The 17,855-nt window shown below is 47.6% G+C and overlaps 1 protein-coding gene across 1 annotated transcript in view; it reads right to left on the bottom strand.

Annotated features, from left to right (window-relative positions):
- Positions 1 to 345: 345 nt before the first annotated feature.
- The window catches only part of LOC136749773 (endonuclease V), a 39,150-nt gene continuing 21,640 nt past the window's right edge, over positions 346 to 17,855 (bottom strand). Inside the window, exon 9 of the mRNA XM_066704307.1 lies at positions 346 to 6,463. The gene's annotated coding sequence lies outside the window, so the exon portion shown is untranslated. The remainder of the gene's footprint in view (positions 6,464 to 17,855) is intronic.

The raw sequence follows: 17,855 nt of genomic DNA on the forward strand, positions 1-17,855 counted from the left end.
GAGCGACACCCTTTCCTAATGCTGAGCAGCGCTTACACTCCGGACAGACCAGGACCCCCGCGGACACCTCCTAAGTACAATATGTGTCCGGTGACGTAATAACCACCCCCACAAACGTCTGCTTTTCTCCTCCTCCAAAGGTGGAAGTATAACGACAAAACAACCACCACCTCGTTAGTCCGCTATTATTGCTTTGTAGGGGTTATTCTGAGGGTCGTCATTACAAACACTCCTGATCAAAGGAGACGAAGCTGCGCTGGAAGTCAGTGTTTGGTTGCTGTAAACACTGTTGACCAAGGAAGGTGGTAAAATGCGAAAGAGAAAAAGGAAAAACACATACAATCATCATCATCATTTTTTTTATTAATAGAGCGCAATGCATATCAAAAAGACATCCCAACACGCTTTACATTATTTAAAACAGTACACATTTTATACAAATTACCCATAATACATGTTATAAAAGTATAATTAACTTATAGAATCATTATTAATGATCAAAATAACTCAAAATGATTCTAACCAAACCTTTCTAATTTAAAATGATTAAAGCTGGTCAGATAGTCAGGCATTTTAAGAACTTATTCACACAAGATACATATTATACATATTTGTTGACTGGGAATTAGTTTCTCATTTTCAAATATTATATGTAGAGGAGCTTTTCCAGATCAGCAGGGACACATGCACCCGGGGACACAAATGGAAATTGGGCTTCAAGGCTTTCAAAACGGAAAACAGGAGACACTTCTTCACACAGAGAGGCGTCACAATCTAAACAAACTCCCCAGCGATGTGGGTTGACGCTGAAAATTTGGGAACATTTAAAATCAGACTGGATAGGATCCTTGGATCACTCAGTTATTAATGGACACCAAACGAGCACGATGGGTCGAATGGCCTCCTCTCGTTTGTAAACTAAAACTATGGAAGCGTCCGGGTGCCAATTTAAAATAAAATCTCCTATGTAGGAGATAAAAAAGTTCCACATAGGAGGTAAAAAGTCCTACGTAGGACATTTTGTGTTACATTGGCATCAGGACGCTTCTGTAGTTTTGGCGTTGATCATCTTTAAATTGTCCCCTGAAGACTTCATTACAAAGCATCAATGAATGATTTGAGAAATAAGTAATCTTTTCGAAAAATTACAGATCTATCGTTTAGTTTTTTCCTGCTTGGGTCAGTTGCCTTAAAGTGGTGCTCAGGTCATGGGGTGTGGCCTTGGAGATGCTCAAGCTAAGTTTATACTACAGTTCGGACGGGCCGAACTGTAGCATTCACCCTGCCCTGGGTCGGTACAGTGTAAACACAGTAAAAACTGAATTCACACCCACAAAGATGGGATCAATCATCTTCAGCTGGATCAGGATCTGAGCTGTAAAGCAGGTTGCTAGGAAACTACAATTTGAGAAATGGAATATATTGTAATTGAATGCCAACAAAATAAATAAATTCAAAACAGCACAAAGTGGAGTTAGGAGGGGATCTCTGAGGCCAAAGTACAGGACTTCAGGGAGCTGAGATTCTTCGTGCCAAGCTTAAGGGGGATGGAATTTACTGAAGGCGTTTAAGGCAAGCGGACACAGGTCCCCCCCGTCTCTGAGCAGGACTCCAGCACTGACAGCCAGCACGGTACTGCAGGAGTGAAAACCCTCCTGGTGAGAGAGTGAGGCCGATCTCCCGGCACACCGGCACGCTGCGGTTTAATTAGAGTGCAGCTGTGCCACCGAGCACAGTCCCAGTGCCAATCCGCCCCCCACCGCGCTCAGAACGCCAACTGCAGTCATTAAGGCACGCAATCAACCCTGCGGGATGGGGAGGGGGGTAATTAGCCCACACGGCAGGGCAGCGCATCCCGGCATTGCCATGGCACGTCCCGACAAACAGATGTGCTCGGGTGAGCTCGGGTTCAAGAGAAAACCAATGGAGAGCGAGCAGACTGAAAAGGAGAAAGAGTATAAAGGGAGGGGGAGGTAGCGAGGGGGGCTGATGCCCTTGACTGCCACACGTATCCCCTTTAATGAAGTGGCGAATATCAGAGAGAGAGAGAGAGAGAGAGAGAATGACCTACTTGTGCTCGTGTCGAGGTGCCGAGGCTACTTAGCTTTTTCAGTTGAACTCAGCTAAATAAAGAAAGAAAGAAAGAAAGAAAGAACTGGAAATAATGGAAACCATCTACAAACGTGTAGCTCTTTACCTCAAACAGAAGTAATTTATTTTGGTGTCCACTACCCATATCAGCATCTATCTTTACCCTTGGCCTTGGTGATTATATCAGGCATGTGAAGAAGAGATCACCAGAAGGAGACTGGCATGTCCTCGGGCTTGGTGTGCCCACAATCTCGAGGGAGAGAGACTGAAATTGGTGTGGGAGGCTTTTTGTTTATTGTTTTTTACACCAAGATGGGTCTATGCAGCCGGCATTAACATACCAGTCGGATTATGGTACCCGGCACCTTCGCAGGGATGCCTCTGCTTCCTGCTTATGTAACAAGTTTTACTTTTTCATCACCGGATTTTGATCTCTCCATGACTGAAGTTCTGGATGAAAGACACAAAGCAGAGTCTCAGGGATTGTTATGTCTTTTGTGGCGGGGAAGTAAACATCTTCACAAGATGTCTGCCAAAGCAGAAAGCGGAAACCTTTTCCAAAAAAAAAAAAACAACCTCAAGGTTATTCTCTCGCTCGTTCTTTCTGGTATGCAAGTCATTCTTGTTTTCTCGATTTTCATCAGCTCCGGATTCCTGTCATTGCGTAACACCCCGCGCCTCGGCGTTGCACTCTCTTCGCTATCCCCTTTAATTAACACCGAGCTCTAGTTTTTTTCTCCGCAATGCAGACGGTGAACTCTGCTCGAATGTGTCACATCATGGCTCAATCTAACTGCCACCAGAGTCGTGTCGAGGTCGGTCTGCACGAAACGGGAGACGTCACAGAAAAGGTAGGAGATGTGCTCTAATTCTGCTGAACTCAAATCAAACTCGCCGAATGGAAAAAAGAAAAGAAAAGGAGACTGGAAGACATCCGAGCCGTTAGCAGACGGCCGCTGTGTCGCCCCGGGGCCGTGCAGGGAGCTGCTTGGGGGTGGGTGAGGTTTTCAGGGCAGGCTCGCTCAATAGACCGCCCCCGGCACACCGAGTGCAACGCTTTATTACCTTTTATGTCATGTAGGTAACACCAAACAATTTTTAAGAAAAGAGCTGCAGTCAGGAATTGAAAAACTACAACGACAAATGCAGAAGTGGATACAATTCTTGTCCTGGCTCGGCTCTCTGAAGTCTAAAAGGGACTCCTGGTGATCAGGCGGACAGCAGCAAAGCCCAATGGGAACTTGGATCATATCTGTGTCAGCTGCAACCTTCAGGCATCCTTTATACACCGCCTCTGACCTCCACAGTCCCCATTTTGACCCCTAAAGCTCAAATCCCATAAATCCCTGTTAACTAGGCCTCTCCTTCCACGTTTTGAAGAGCCAGAGAGCTGTTCGGTAAATCTCTCACTTCCCTCGGCCCCAGAGACCCGCTCCGCTCAGCAGGCAGGTGAGAGCTCGAGTCTGGGTATAATTCAACATCCTTTTCTTTTTTCTCCTCGTGCAGGTTTCCTCCATGAATCATTTATTAAGCCGAACCACATTAATTTATCGTGCTTCGTTTTCCAATCTCCCTGCCCCGCGCCAGATGGACCCCCAGACAATCGTTTAAGAGCAACAACCGGATTTTAATGATCATCTGAAAGATTATCGCGGAGAGGGCCAGGGAACGCGGGCGGAGGACACGGCTTACACGGTCTCCTGAGATCGGCGGAGGACCGGGCGGAGGCGCTCTTAAGACAGCAGAAGGGCTCGGATCTCAAAGTGAATTAGACGGGGATTATCCTGGTGAACTCAAGACAACGTACGGCATTGGCACATCAAAATATTAGCCACCTCAAAGCAACAGGGGAGCATGCGGCTGGATCTTAAGGAGACGAATTCAAAAATAACATAAAAAAGATGTCAGAATGGCAATCCTCTTTAGTAACAGTCACTCCGAAGGCAGAGACTAAACCCCTGCCGTGCCGCTCAAGTTAAGAGATCATTAATAGTACATCCACTGCAGACTCGGACGATTAGGAGGCCCGCGGAGGTCCGTGGCTCGGGGATATTAACCGGGCGAATGACAGAGAGCGATGAAACGGCGTCTTCATCAGGCGGAGATCGTCTGGAAAGTCGTTCCAGCCTCTTTTCAGGGTTCCGCCAGCTTCTAGATTGCTTCGAACAGCCAGGCCTACCGAAACCTCAATTTATCCCTCATATTATTTGAGATGGACAGCCAGGGAAGAGAAAAGTTCAAAACCAAAAAAGATTGAAGGCTTCTATTTTTGAAAGGAGGCTGGCTTACATAAGTCTGCCAAGATGAAACGCAGATCGGCTCTCAGTACACAGGTCCCCACTCTACAGCACGGCACGAATCTGACACCCATCATCCCCGGATTTTAGTTTTCGTTTTGGCGCTGGAGACTCACAGAACCAGCCGCAGAGGAAACGCAGCCCTGCATCGGGACAACCCATCCCCCCGAGAGTGGATGACTGAACACCCAGGTGCTTAATCAACGCCTTCACAGTACTAATGACTCGGCTTAACTGTGACCCTTAAAAAGCATTTTGCAACTGTTCGAGAGCTGACAAATAAATCAATCAATCAATCAATCAATAACTAACGCCAGATAATTCTCTCGAGGGATCAATTCAGAAACGAAGTCAGGGAAAATCATCTGGAAGGATTAAAGACAGGCACCAGGGGAAGTAGGGTCTTCTGTTTTTCATTGAGATTTCCTGGTGATCCCACTGGACTCTCAACAAGACAGACTCCTTTTTTTAGTTTTCTTTTAAAGCTATTTCACAGCCGGTGATTCAAAAGTTCATGAGATGTCCTTTGATATGAGGTCCCAGAATCTGTACGATACATAATAAAACACTCAGAAAGGCCACACTTGTCCAATTAATGTGTTCATTAATAATTCAATTAGGTTAAGTAATACAGAGAAACCAGGAGACCCCTGATGGCAAGCCACTGCCACCGCCCCCTCCCTCTGCCCTAGATACTGCGACCGGCCCGGCCCACTAAAGCCCGGACCGCCTGACCCCTCGGCAGCTGTCACAAAGCCATGCTCTCATTCTCCTGGCTCCAGTAGCCTCAAACTGGGACAAAATGGACCTCTCTCTCCTCTACGTACAGCCCAAGAGCCAGCAGGGATGAGGCTCTGAACACCTCGGCACTGGGGACCGCAGGACGATCACCGAGTCTCTGAATCTCCCACTGTAGCGGAAATGTATGGCTTTAATCTGCACGGCATATGCTGGGATGTTATGCAAACATATCATCCCAATAATCCAGAGCACTGCTTCATCTTCTCTATATTTTGTGTGTGTAGTTTGTTTATTTTTTTCTATGGTGACTTTGACAGCATCTCCTCACCGGCGCTGCTCACAGTGGTGTTCAGTAGGAGACTGAGTCACACAAAAACTGAGTTTGAAAGGTGTTAAAATTAACAAAAACTGTAAAAGTTTCCCTGTGTCCCCTGATGTCTTGAACTCCTTACACTCAGCCCCATTTCCACCTGGTTTGAACTTCTTAGAAGAGAAAGAGTTTAATCTAGACAACCTGTACTATAATATTCTGCACAGTTGATCATGATTAGACTAACTATATTACACTACTACCAAGTCTTTTCACACAAACAGAAATGCATTTTTTGTTGACATTTTTCCTCCACTAAAGTCTATGGGAATATTTGAGATAAAAGTTTTATGTTGAGATTCCACTCAAATTGGAACTTGTAGAAGTTGTTGGCTGAAAATATCATAAGAAATGAAGGAACAGTGTGCATTTGAAATGTGGAAAAGTTTTTAGACAATTTGTACCACAAAATGGGCACAAAAGTGTGAACCAGTCAAATGAAACCATACAAACTGCAGAATCAGTCTCTGCATTGTTGATCTGATTAGACACACTATATTGCAACACTACAACATTTTTTCAAGATAAATAGAATAATTATGAAAGTTATGATTTTTAATAAAAAAATAAAAACTTTGTGCAAGTCAGTATCTCCACACAGCATTGTCAGATCTTATTGGTCTTATTGGTGAAAGCCACAAGTCTCTAGTTTCCAGGATGCATCTGGCTATAAAATCTGGCTGCCAGGTTGGAAACAATGGGGTTGAGTGTAATGGCTTAAAAAAGATAAAAACCCATTAATTTGGTCTGATGTAGACAAAAACACAAAGACCTCCACGAGTAAATATACACAAAAATCCACCCACACAAAATAAAAAATACATGTACATACACACAGACTCACAAGCACACACAAACACAGGCACCCACCCCGCCACACACACAGGGTTGTGCTGCTCCGTGGATATCCTCGGCGCTGCAGAGCTGACTGTGCCGGAGACTTTGGTGAATGCGCCCTCCGGCTCTGAAAGACAGACAGAGAGATCAGTCGTCCCTGCGGTACAGACCCAGGACGGGGGAGAGCGAGAGGAACCACAGCCAGGCTTCGCTTTGAGGTTCGGAAAGGCAAAGGCACAGAAGCCACCGGGGAGCGCTGCGTTCAAAGGCAAGCTGCGGAGGGTGGGGGTCCGGCGTGTCTCCTCTCCTCTGAGGGGTCCTGGGTGAGGGGGATAATCAACCTGTAATCTACTGAAACTTTAATGACACTCTGCCTTCCTCACTGCAGGACAACACCGTAACAATGAGCACTTGAACACACTGCGGACAAATACCTCAACACTGTGCGACTGAACACACTGTGGACAAATACTATAACACTGAGCGACTGAACACACTGCGGGCAAATACTATAACACTGAGCGACTGAACACACTGTGGACAAATAACACAACACTGTGCGACTGAACACACTGCAGGCAAATACCACAACACTGAGCGACTGAACACACTGCAGCCCAACACCACAACACTGTGCGACTGAACACACTGCGGACAAATACTATAACACTGAGTGACTGAACACACTGCGGGCAAATACTATAACACTGAGCAACTGAACACACTGCAGGCAAATACCACAACACTGAGCGACTGACCACACTGCGGGCAAATACCACAACACTGAGCGACTGAACACACTGCAGCCCAACACCACAACACTGAGCGACTGACCACACTGCGGGCAAATACCACAACACTGAGCGACTGAACACACTGCAGCCCAACACCACAACACTGAGCGACTGAGCACACTGTGGCCCAACACCACAACACTGAGCGACTGACCACACTGCGGGCAAATAACACAACAATGAACGACTGAACACACTGCAGCCCAACACCACAACACTGAGCGACTGAGCACACTGTGGCCCAACACCACAACACTGAGCAACGAACACACTGCGGGCAGGCAAATACTATAACACTGAGCGACTGAATACACTGCGGGCAAATAACACAACACTGAGCGACTGAACACACTGCGGCCCAACACCACAACACTGAGCAACGAACACACTGCGGGCAAATAACACAACACTGAGCGACTGACCACACTGCAGCCCAACACCACAACACTGAGCGACTGAGCACACTGTGGCCCAACACCACAACACTGAGCAACGAACACACTGCGGGCAGGCAAATACTATAACACTGAGCAACTGAATACACTGCGGGCAAATAACACAACACTGAGCGACTGAACACACTGCGGCCCAACACCACAACACTGAGCAACGAACACACTGCGGGCAAATAACACAACACTGAGCGACTGACCACACTGCAGCCCAACACCACAACACTGAGCGACTGAGCACACTGTGGCCCAACACCACAACACTGAGCGACTGACCACACTGCGGGCAAATAACACAACACTGAGCGACTGACCACACTGCAGCCCAACACCACAACACTGAGCGACTGACCACACTGCAGCCCAACACCACAACACTGAGCAACGAACACACTGCGGGCAGGCAAATACTATAACACTGAGCGACTGAATACACTGCGGGCAAATAACACAACACTGAGCGACTGACCACACTGCGGCCCAACACCACAACACTGAGCAACGAACACACTGCGGGCAAATAACACAACAATGAATGACTGACCACACTGCAGCCCAACACCACAACACTGAGCAACGAACACACTGCGGGCAGGCAAATACTATAACACTGAGCGACTGAATACACTGCGGGCAAATAACACAACACTGAGCGACTGACCACACTGCGGCCCAACACCACAACACTGAGCAACGAACACACTGCAGGCAAATAACACAACAATGAATGACTGAACACACTGCAGCCCAACACCACAACACTGAGCGACTGAGCACACTGTGGCCCAACACCACAACACTGAGCAACGAACACACTGCGGGCAGGCAAATACTATAACACTGAGCGACTGAATACACTGCGGGCAAATAACACAACACTGAGCGACTGAACACACTGCGGACAAATACTATAACACTGAGCGACTGAACATACTGCGGCCCAACACCACAACACTGAGCAACGAACACACTGTGGGCAATTACTACAAGAATGAGCGATTGAACACCCTACAGCTAAACACCCAACCCTGAGTGAAAAGGACAACACACCACACAGTGTGAGAGATCAGTCCGCCGGTGCCCAGTGAGGAACGCAGCCTGACCTTTCAGCGCAGCACGACGTGGCATCAGAAACCAGCGGCCGCCATTAGGCTGCACTAATTAAACTGAATAAACAGACAGGGCTGGGGCTGAGAAATGTGGCAGGAAATCCAGCTAAGTGGCACTAAATTAAACTCTAAATAAACAACTTCAATGTAATCTTAAGACCTTATACACCATCTGTCTGCATAATTAAAACTTACCAGCATAAACATGTACATTTATTTAAATATCTAAAACAAACTTGAAAAAAGCCTGTTTAATGGGAACTAAGCTTAGCCCGTAAACGTAAACGTAGCCCTGATGTTATTATTTATTTATTTCTCGGCAGACGCCCCTTATCCAGGGCGACATAAGTGCTATTACTATCGTTCTATTACTTTAGCGCTTTACCTGCCCCTCATTAAACAGTTTTTTTGTAATTGAAGGAGTGTCAGGGAATTCTGTCCTCCAGGTCAAACTCAGCCTCGTCAACGGGAGGACTTTCTTTTCTCTTTTTAGTGGGGTGGCAGGGGGCTAGTGTGAAGCGCAGTATGTTGCGATGTGAAGGTGTGACTTAGGCGTGAAAAGGTTGGGGGGACAGCGCAGCAGGAGACAGTCCTTGCAAAAATGTGTGTTTCAAAGTCTAAATCCGACGGACGGGCACGGCTGTACGCAGAGAATCCACTCTGTGACGCCTCTGCCTCCCCATCGCTCACAGAAGTGCATGTCATCATACGGAGTGAGTTAATCAGCGCTGGATTGATGGGGATTGTGCTGTCTATGATTTCACACTAATTGTTTCACATTAGAAAGGCTGTTCTTTGACAAAACAGTCCATTATATCTGGATTAATTCACCTAATTACAGAAACCACAAAACAGCACAATGGGACTGTTACGCACAATGTGAAAAATACCGCCGAACAGCCTGTCATGGTCTGATTAGGGAAGCAGACGTTGCCCTCCTCATCACACCACTGCCGAGGCCAAGACCACTGGTCACGCGTGCATTTCCCCACGGATGCCCAATTACCCGACTCAATTCACACCTCTCCAGGCATTGTGGATCGTCCTCATGGCAAATTAACCCGTTTAGCAGCGATTGTATTGATATCTGGCGAGATTGAGGCTTTTTAAGCAGACTGGGGCATCTTTAATAAGAAGATTACCACACATGAGGGTCCCCACACCCAGATTCTGGTTCATTCAGGTGCCAGGCCTACTAGCAGTCCAATCAGAATAAGATAAGGTCCTCCTCCCAGGAGTAATTACTGAGAAACTGCCAGGCCATCACTTACACCTGCTCTTGGACACCAGTTCTGTATAATTAGGATCTGAGGTCCTGAGGAGAGACGGGGAGCTCTGGCTAATTCCTCCTGGACGTGATCTCGGGGTAACGCTGGCTCATTTAGGAGAGGACAGGGAAGCCAGAGTAAGGTAGGCCTGCCGAGCTGACACGATCACTCGGGTTCACTCACAGACGTCCTTTACACTGATTGAAAGCGCTGAAAAGAGACTGGAAACATTAAGTCTGGGAGCATAAATCACGTGGCCAGGAATCCAGAGCAGAAAGACTGTGATTTATGAAACTCTCATGGCTCCATTCAGAACCATTTTGCTATGAAAAGGAATCATTTCTTTTGACGTAAAACATGACGGGACCCGAAAACGCAGAAGGACTTGAGAATTCAGCGCAGGAACCTGGAGATGAAAGTGCCAATTGTGTAAAGCTCAAGGAATACATAGGTTCACATATATTTACACACAGACACACACACAAGATGTCAGCAAATTAAGGCATCACTGCAGAGACACTGAAACTGCACATCTGGACAAAGTTGGCACCTTTGGGAAATAACTGCCAGATCCCTCTGACCGCCTGTCTGGAATATTAATCAGTATCACATTTACTAGATATATTTTTCAGTGTATAAATCAGTCAACCTGTTTGATAAGAAAAAAAAAGGCTAAATGTGCAAATCTATGACCTATAACTCAATGGAGAAAAAACTACAAATAAAATAAACCAACACAGATATTCCCCTTTCCTGGGTTCAAGTTCTCTCTTCCAAGATTTGCACCTTTATACATTGTGTGTTTACTGTGCTCCCAGACAATCGGGAACACTGAACCATTTTTTTGGTGTACAGGAAAATATACATTTACGGCTAAAGACGGATGCCAGAGCACGTTCTGGAGACAGAAACATATCACACCGTCGGCTGGAAAACTCCGACTCACACAAGACAGGAAGGGATGAAATCTGACAGAACATCACCAGGTTTAATCCGAGTGAACAATTCCCCACAAAGTCCCCTCGTCCGGCTCTGTGTTTGTCGAAAGCTCCGTCTGCGTAAAATAACGGGATTTAAAATGTATGTCGCAGTGGATTTCCGAACTATGGTGTATGAATAAGAATGAGATTTTCTGTAGGTCTGCTTTAGCCCGGATTTATCTAAATCTCTTCCCGGCTTTTTTTTCCCCCTGTGTGAAATAATCTGGTGCGCTGCGTCAAACCGGGGCCTTTTTGTCTTTTCCATTATTCTACACCCCCCCCTGCACTGACGCCGAACATGACACCTTGATAAGATGTCTATCTGGTGGATTTAATCTGGCACGGCTCCAGACGGATGTGTATTTGGTCAACAAAGATGTTGAAGAGAGTCACGCTGCTCCTAGAGCGAGACCCTGGAAAGCAGTGGTCCTTGGGTAAATTCAGCAACACCACAATGCCATCTCCGGCACAAGCCGCCTGCCATCAGCGAGAGCAACGGTGTGACATCATACTCTCGGTGAACCAGCATCCACGACGCCAAGGACACCCTTACACAAGCGGGGTTTCAATCAAATCAACAGATCCGACTCCCTGCAGATAGACAGACTTCTTCAATTATAGCGTGCGCCAACTCTCAGCTTTTTTTCCCCCTCTTCCTTTTACATTTCAGCTCTCAACTTGATTCTCAACCCCCCACTTGTTATCCTTTCAAAGCTTTTTTTCCCTGCCTCCCTCCTCTTTTCCCACTGAATTCGATTACCGGCGGCTGTGCCGTACAAAGATTGCCCTTGGAAGACAGAACAGAGGGTACGTGCAATGGTCTATGCGTTCACTGAGCTTGTTTTTTTTTTTTAAGAGGAAAAAGGTTTAAAGCTGTTCGTTTAATTACCCACTCCCTGCCGTGAGTCTGCGGTGCCGGTTAAGTGGCGAAATGGCGGGGACGGGCCAAGCGAGCAGCAGTGGATTTTAATCACACATGGATAATCACGGCGCGTAAATGCTCCAGCTTTGTAGAGGCGAAGGTGTACGTCCACATCTAAGCTGGAAACAACACAAGGAAACAAAAACCGACACAAACAAGTGCCGCCCTCAGACAGACTTGGAAAGACGAGCGTTTGTGGTTGACAGATAATAGCCGTCTGGGAAAATCAAAGTGCCGCTGCCTGTACCGGTTTGTAAGCTTTTAAAGTGAGCCTCGATTCCTACCGCAAAACACAAACACAGACGTGACACACACAAACACCTGGAACGGCCGTCCTCCCCGCAGGGTCGTGCATGGGCAGAGCGGCACCAAATAAGTGACCATAAAAACCTAAAACAAACACCATTGTGCACCGCCTGATGACCGCAGTTTTCATGAGTGCCGTAAGGCTGGTGTCATCATGGGCGATGGACATGAAATGCCATCGTAAAACGCACGGCCCACTGCGTTTTACGATGGCATTTCGTGTCCGTCGCCCGTGATTGGGAACCAACAAATACACACGAGAAAAAGAGACACAATCCCGGACCCGAACAAGTCCACTTCCTCTCCTGTGACTCGGCCGTGACCCTGGGCCGGCACATGTCCAGCGGATTCTCTGGCTGCATTTCTGCTGCTGCAATAAGGTCGAATTATCTATGCGGTGAAATAAAACACAGCAGCCAGATGTCGGCGTTATTCGCAATCGCGATTCTTAATTATTACTCTAATACCATATATTCATTGTTATTTTCTACCAAAACAGACACCTCATATATATCAAAAGCTCCTTCTGACTCGGCAATACTGACAAGACAAAGGGGGTTACATAAATAACCAACACGGACAGGCACTGCGGTATTGCAGGATTGTGCTCGATGTTGAGAAATGCAGAGTGCAGAGCCGAGTCGTTGTGAAAGGAGCCCCCACTCAAAACCGCACCGATGGGATGGCCCTGTGTCCCCCAAAACACTTGGCGTGAACCTCCAGGGTGTGCTTTTGTGCTCTGTGTTGTGTCTGATGTGCAAACACACAACTGAAACACCAATGACAGTTATGTCGTGAAGTGTGTGTATTGTTATTATCTGTTCCTTTGCTCATTCTGTCTCTCTGTCGCTCTCTCTCTCTCTCTGTGGGATGTATTCGAACCCCCCCGCACCACCGTAATGTGTTGTGTGTTTGCGTCCCAATCTGTCCGGGTCCCGTCTGCAGTGACGCCTCATCTGACGCCAACAGGCCATCGGGGCAAGTGAACGTTTCCACGGCGACACTTCTCGCCTGCATGGAAACTCATTTTCGCCTCCAGTGGGGCGGTGGGGGTGCCAGGCGGGGACGGGGTGGGCTGCCGCAGGGGGGGAGCAATGATGCGGAGGCAGACTTCACGGGAGGCGAGAGTGAGGATGAGGGAACGGCCGCCGCTGTGGGCTTCACTGGGCTGACGTCTCGCCCGCGCCATCGCCGATCCATCGGCCACACGTCCCCCGCTGTGAAGGTCTGATCATCAACACACGCTAGGACGGACTGAGGGATGGACAAACACACACACACACAGGTGCACGGACACTGTCACTGTCACGCTCACACACAAACAAACACACGCACGCTCACACACACTCGCTCACACAAACACACGCACGCTCACACACAAACACGGGTGCATTGACACTGTCATGCTTATACACACAATGCCACTCTCTCACACACACGCTCACACACAAACACAGGCGCACGAACACTGTCACTCCCACACACATGCACGCTCACACACAAACTCAGGCACGCATACAGACAGACACATGAACACTGTCATACTCACAAACACATGCACACGCGCTCACACACACGCACACAGAAACACACACATACACACTCACAAACACACACCTCTTCTCTTTCCTCTCCAAAGCTCTCACAAGAGTCTCAGCTCTAATACGGTTATGTGAGGTCAGCAACCTACCCCTCTCACTCATTCACACTCTCTCCCTCTCCCTCTCTCTCTTTCACTCTCTCTCTCGCTCTCTAGATCCCAAGCCTGTCACTAACAGCAACCTGACGTGTTTGAGACGTGTGGAGGAACACAGGTGTCTAGGAAAGGAAGCAAAAGGAGGCTGGGGGTCCAGGCTGAGGGATATAGTATATAGTATATAGATTAGTGTCCAGCTCAGCTTATTCTGTCAGAATCTGTTTTCTGCAGTTAAAACACGTTTTATGAACACGCTTCAGTGTTATCATTTCATATCAAGGTTTCCATTCCAATATTTTGAGGCTGTCTTTTCTAATTCTTATTAGACCGCTTTTTTTATTTCTATGCTCCAATTTGCATATTTTAATACATTTATACCAACAGATGTTGTGGATGAGAAGCTGCCCACTTCACGGTGACCTCTTCACCTTAACAACCAACAATCACTGCTGCCAAAGAAACAAACTTTCCATAACAAGTAACAACATAAAAAACAACACTAGAAGAATACAAATGAAACACATAAACACGTTTTCTGTTGCCTGGAGATTCCCAAACTCTTTACACTCAAAATCAACTCAGAGAGAAGCCTTACTAAAAAGACTATTTGTGATCCATCAATCCGTTTATAAGTTTTCATTCCCAGAATCCCTAATGGATAACAGATAAATTAAGGGATTCCTGAGTGGACATCGCTGGCTTGAGTCCTGGGAGTGGCGGCTCTCCCCCCGAGGCACAGAGAGAGGGACGGGCCGCGGAGATGCGTCACATTTGTCCAAAACAATTGACAGTGATCCCGATGAAGTTTGGGGGTAAAAAAATGTGATCGTGGGTTCCTGACCAACTTAAAACGTCTTGTGGTCGAGGTTGGACACGAATCTCCCGGTTGCAGGCTGTTTTTAAAGCCTATGACGTCTCCAGCGACACACAGAAGGATTTAATTGTTGGTTTGTGTATTTTTGTGTGGTCTCTCTTGAATGAACTCAATGCACCAAAGCAGTGGCCCCCCTAGGTGTTTTTACTGCCCTTTCCGTTGATATGTTATTGTTTGGGGGTGGGGGGTGCTCTGAGGACCCCCTAGCTCCTCTGTCCATCACTGTCCTGGGACAGGTGGCCTCTGCTGACCCGACACAGGGGACTTAGGTTGGGCGGTGGGAGAGATAATCCCGCAGATTTTCTCCCTCTCACCATCTCATAAAACCAATCACTTAATTATCAGCCTATTGTGTCAGGGAATCAAGGAGCTGTGCTGGGATTGAGGAGAAAGCTTAGAGCAAGTGCGGTTGACCTTTGTGAGATCTGTTTCAATGGACTCTACAGACCCCCCCCCCCCCCCAAGTGGAGTGGTACGAGTGTAGTAAAGTGCAGTAAAGGCATGTTAAAACAGTGGGAGATCAGTCCAACGCCATGTGGCACCTGCAGCACAGTGACACCATGTTTGAAGGTGCAGAACTCCTGTGGTAAATTTACAAAGGTTGCTGGTGAAAAGTCTGACAAAACTTTCAGTGTCGGGAAGATAAATGACTTCAAAGACCCTGAGAGCACTGAACGTGACCCATCACGACCTGCAGCAGTGGGACGGGGGGTGGGGGCAGCTGACACTGTCCAGCGGGGGTCTCATTCGATTCCCCGGGGTCACACACTCTCTGAACTCACCGACCTCGCCTCACCTCACCTCACTGCAGGGGTGCTTAGAGAGACAGAGAGCGCTCTGGAAGTGGGGAATACGCTGCTGGCTCTCTAAGAACCTGGCAGGAACACTGGGGGAAAGCGGCTTTCAGGTGACGCGCAGGATGTGGCTTAATTGGCCTTAGTTGCACCATGTGGGCCTCGGCGGTGATCTAATTAAAGGTTTACCGTGCCTTGCCTGTGGTTCCTCGGCCACTCCCCTGCACCGGGCCGGAACGAACGCAGGCTGCCAGGTGACCTTTCGGAGTCCTGCCGGCACCCTGCTAATGAAGCTGGATGCAATGGAAATGTACACTATAGCCCCTGTGACAGATCGCCCCCCGCGACCATGCCGGCGTAATCTGTCCTGTTCTTCTGGACCCGGCTATAGGGATCATGGGGCAGTCCACAAAGAGTGCAGAAGCTTTTATATGATGATGATGATGATATAGAAGAAGAAATTCATTCATGTCTGGATTTTACTGCAGAAAAGCATACGATTCTCAAAACTACGCATCTCTTTACACCCACAAGCCCACGGCTGTTTTCCAGAACAGGTCAGGATGTGTAGAAGTGGACTTTATTCTTTTGATATGTCCTCACAACAAGTTTAACAGTTGAAGATGGCTTCCAGATGGCTCCTTATATAAATATATATATTTTTTCTGAGCTAGTAAAAATAACAACCTATTACGTTATATGGGAACAGAGAACAACAAAAAAAGGTTGTGACACGGGCAGAAGATGAAGTGCGTCAAAAAAAGGTTGTCAAACTGGCCAAAGAAATAAACGCATGAATGAATTAAATTAAACGGTGAAGTGTCAGGCTTTCATTTCCATGTAAATCCGCCTCCGTCTCCTTAAAGAGAAATCAAATAATCTGTTCACTGCGGGTCAAGACTGGGGGGGGCTCTGCTTGAAAATGTCATCTGCTGTCGTCCTTGTGCTGGAAACGCCGGCTGAAAGGTTTCTGAATATAATTTCATATCAATTCCCCCCATTTCTGTGCTTTTAATTAGACCCACACCTGCACTCCTATTTGCATACGAGACAAATTAGACTTCAAAGTCGGCTCTCGACTCTGCGTTCCCTTTGAAATAGCAATTGCTTTTCTCAACAGGGATTGGGGAAAAGGGGCGGATGATGAAACCCCTTTTTCTTCTGTCTGTTTTTTTTTTTTACAGAATATAAATGCTCACTGTGTGTGTGTGGGGGGGGGATTGGGGAAGATGAGGCACTCCAGCCACCTCTCTTGACACGGCAACATCAAAATCACTAAGTTGTGTAGATCCCTAAACCCGCAGCCACAAACCAATGGCAACGTTCCCGCCAACGTTCATGTTTTTATCCACTTATGACAGGTGGCATATTTCAGGGCTCTGGTATTAACAAAGTCCATGCATTCGGTGACACCGTCAGCTTCCCTGGAATCGATCGGCCGTCAGCAGAACGGGCAAGGACTACGATTTCCAAAGTGGAAGATTTATATAATGACAGGTGCCCAATTACCATCTTACCAAGCAGAACAGCTAACATTGTAATAGAGTAGCACGGTAAATAAGCCATAAGACTTTAATCTGTTCTCCGGCACGATCATAATCATAGAGTAAAAACCCTGGGCGGCGGCGGCCAGAGGGAGTCCTTATTTAAATTATTCTTATTTCAGTACAACAGCCCTCCGGAGCTGCTTATGTAACTCATTTATAGACACGGCCTGGAGACCCGACACAGTAAAATGAGCAACTTCTACACCTCCGCCCTGAGTATCGTCCTCTTGTGCATTGTGGTTTGAGGAGAGATCGGGTCCAGAGCTGTAATTTGCTGGGGATCCTGGCCGCGGCTAAGTAAACGCTCCCAGCCAAGATGTTATCTGACACGCCGTTAACGCGTTTACCTCCAGGGAACACACTTTGCCGAGGGGCACCAAGACAGTCTCCTCCAAAATGACAGCGTGGAAGACAGGCATGCATCTCGGGAGATTTACGGTCAGGTGAAGGGGGACTCCCTGTAGGTGAACGAGCCTGGCCGAAACCCAGCGCCCGTCGGGGATGTATTTACCTCCTTTCCCCCAAACCGCCCATTTTCCTCTGGGCAGATTCTGAGGCACAGCGGAGTTGTGGCACTGCATCTAAAGTGGCGGTGATTGATGTGGCTATGACAGTGTGACAAAAGTGCTTAACTTGGCGCACGGAACAGCCTGAAACGCCGGGCGGCCTCTCCGCGGCGGGCCGTCCTCGGGGGACTCTCTGCAGGCACATTATAAAAACAGGAGCCTCTTCAGCGTGCAGGCAGCGCCGAGGTAATAATCCACAACATCCTTGAGG

This window comes from Amia ocellicauda, chromosome 5, assembly GCF_036373705.1.
Source record: "Amia ocellicauda isolate fAmiCal2 chromosome 5, fAmiCal2.hap1, whole genome shotgun sequence".
Taxonomy (NCBI): Eukaryota; Metazoa; Chordata; class Actinopteri; order Amiiformes; family Amiidae; genus Amia; species Amia ocellicauda.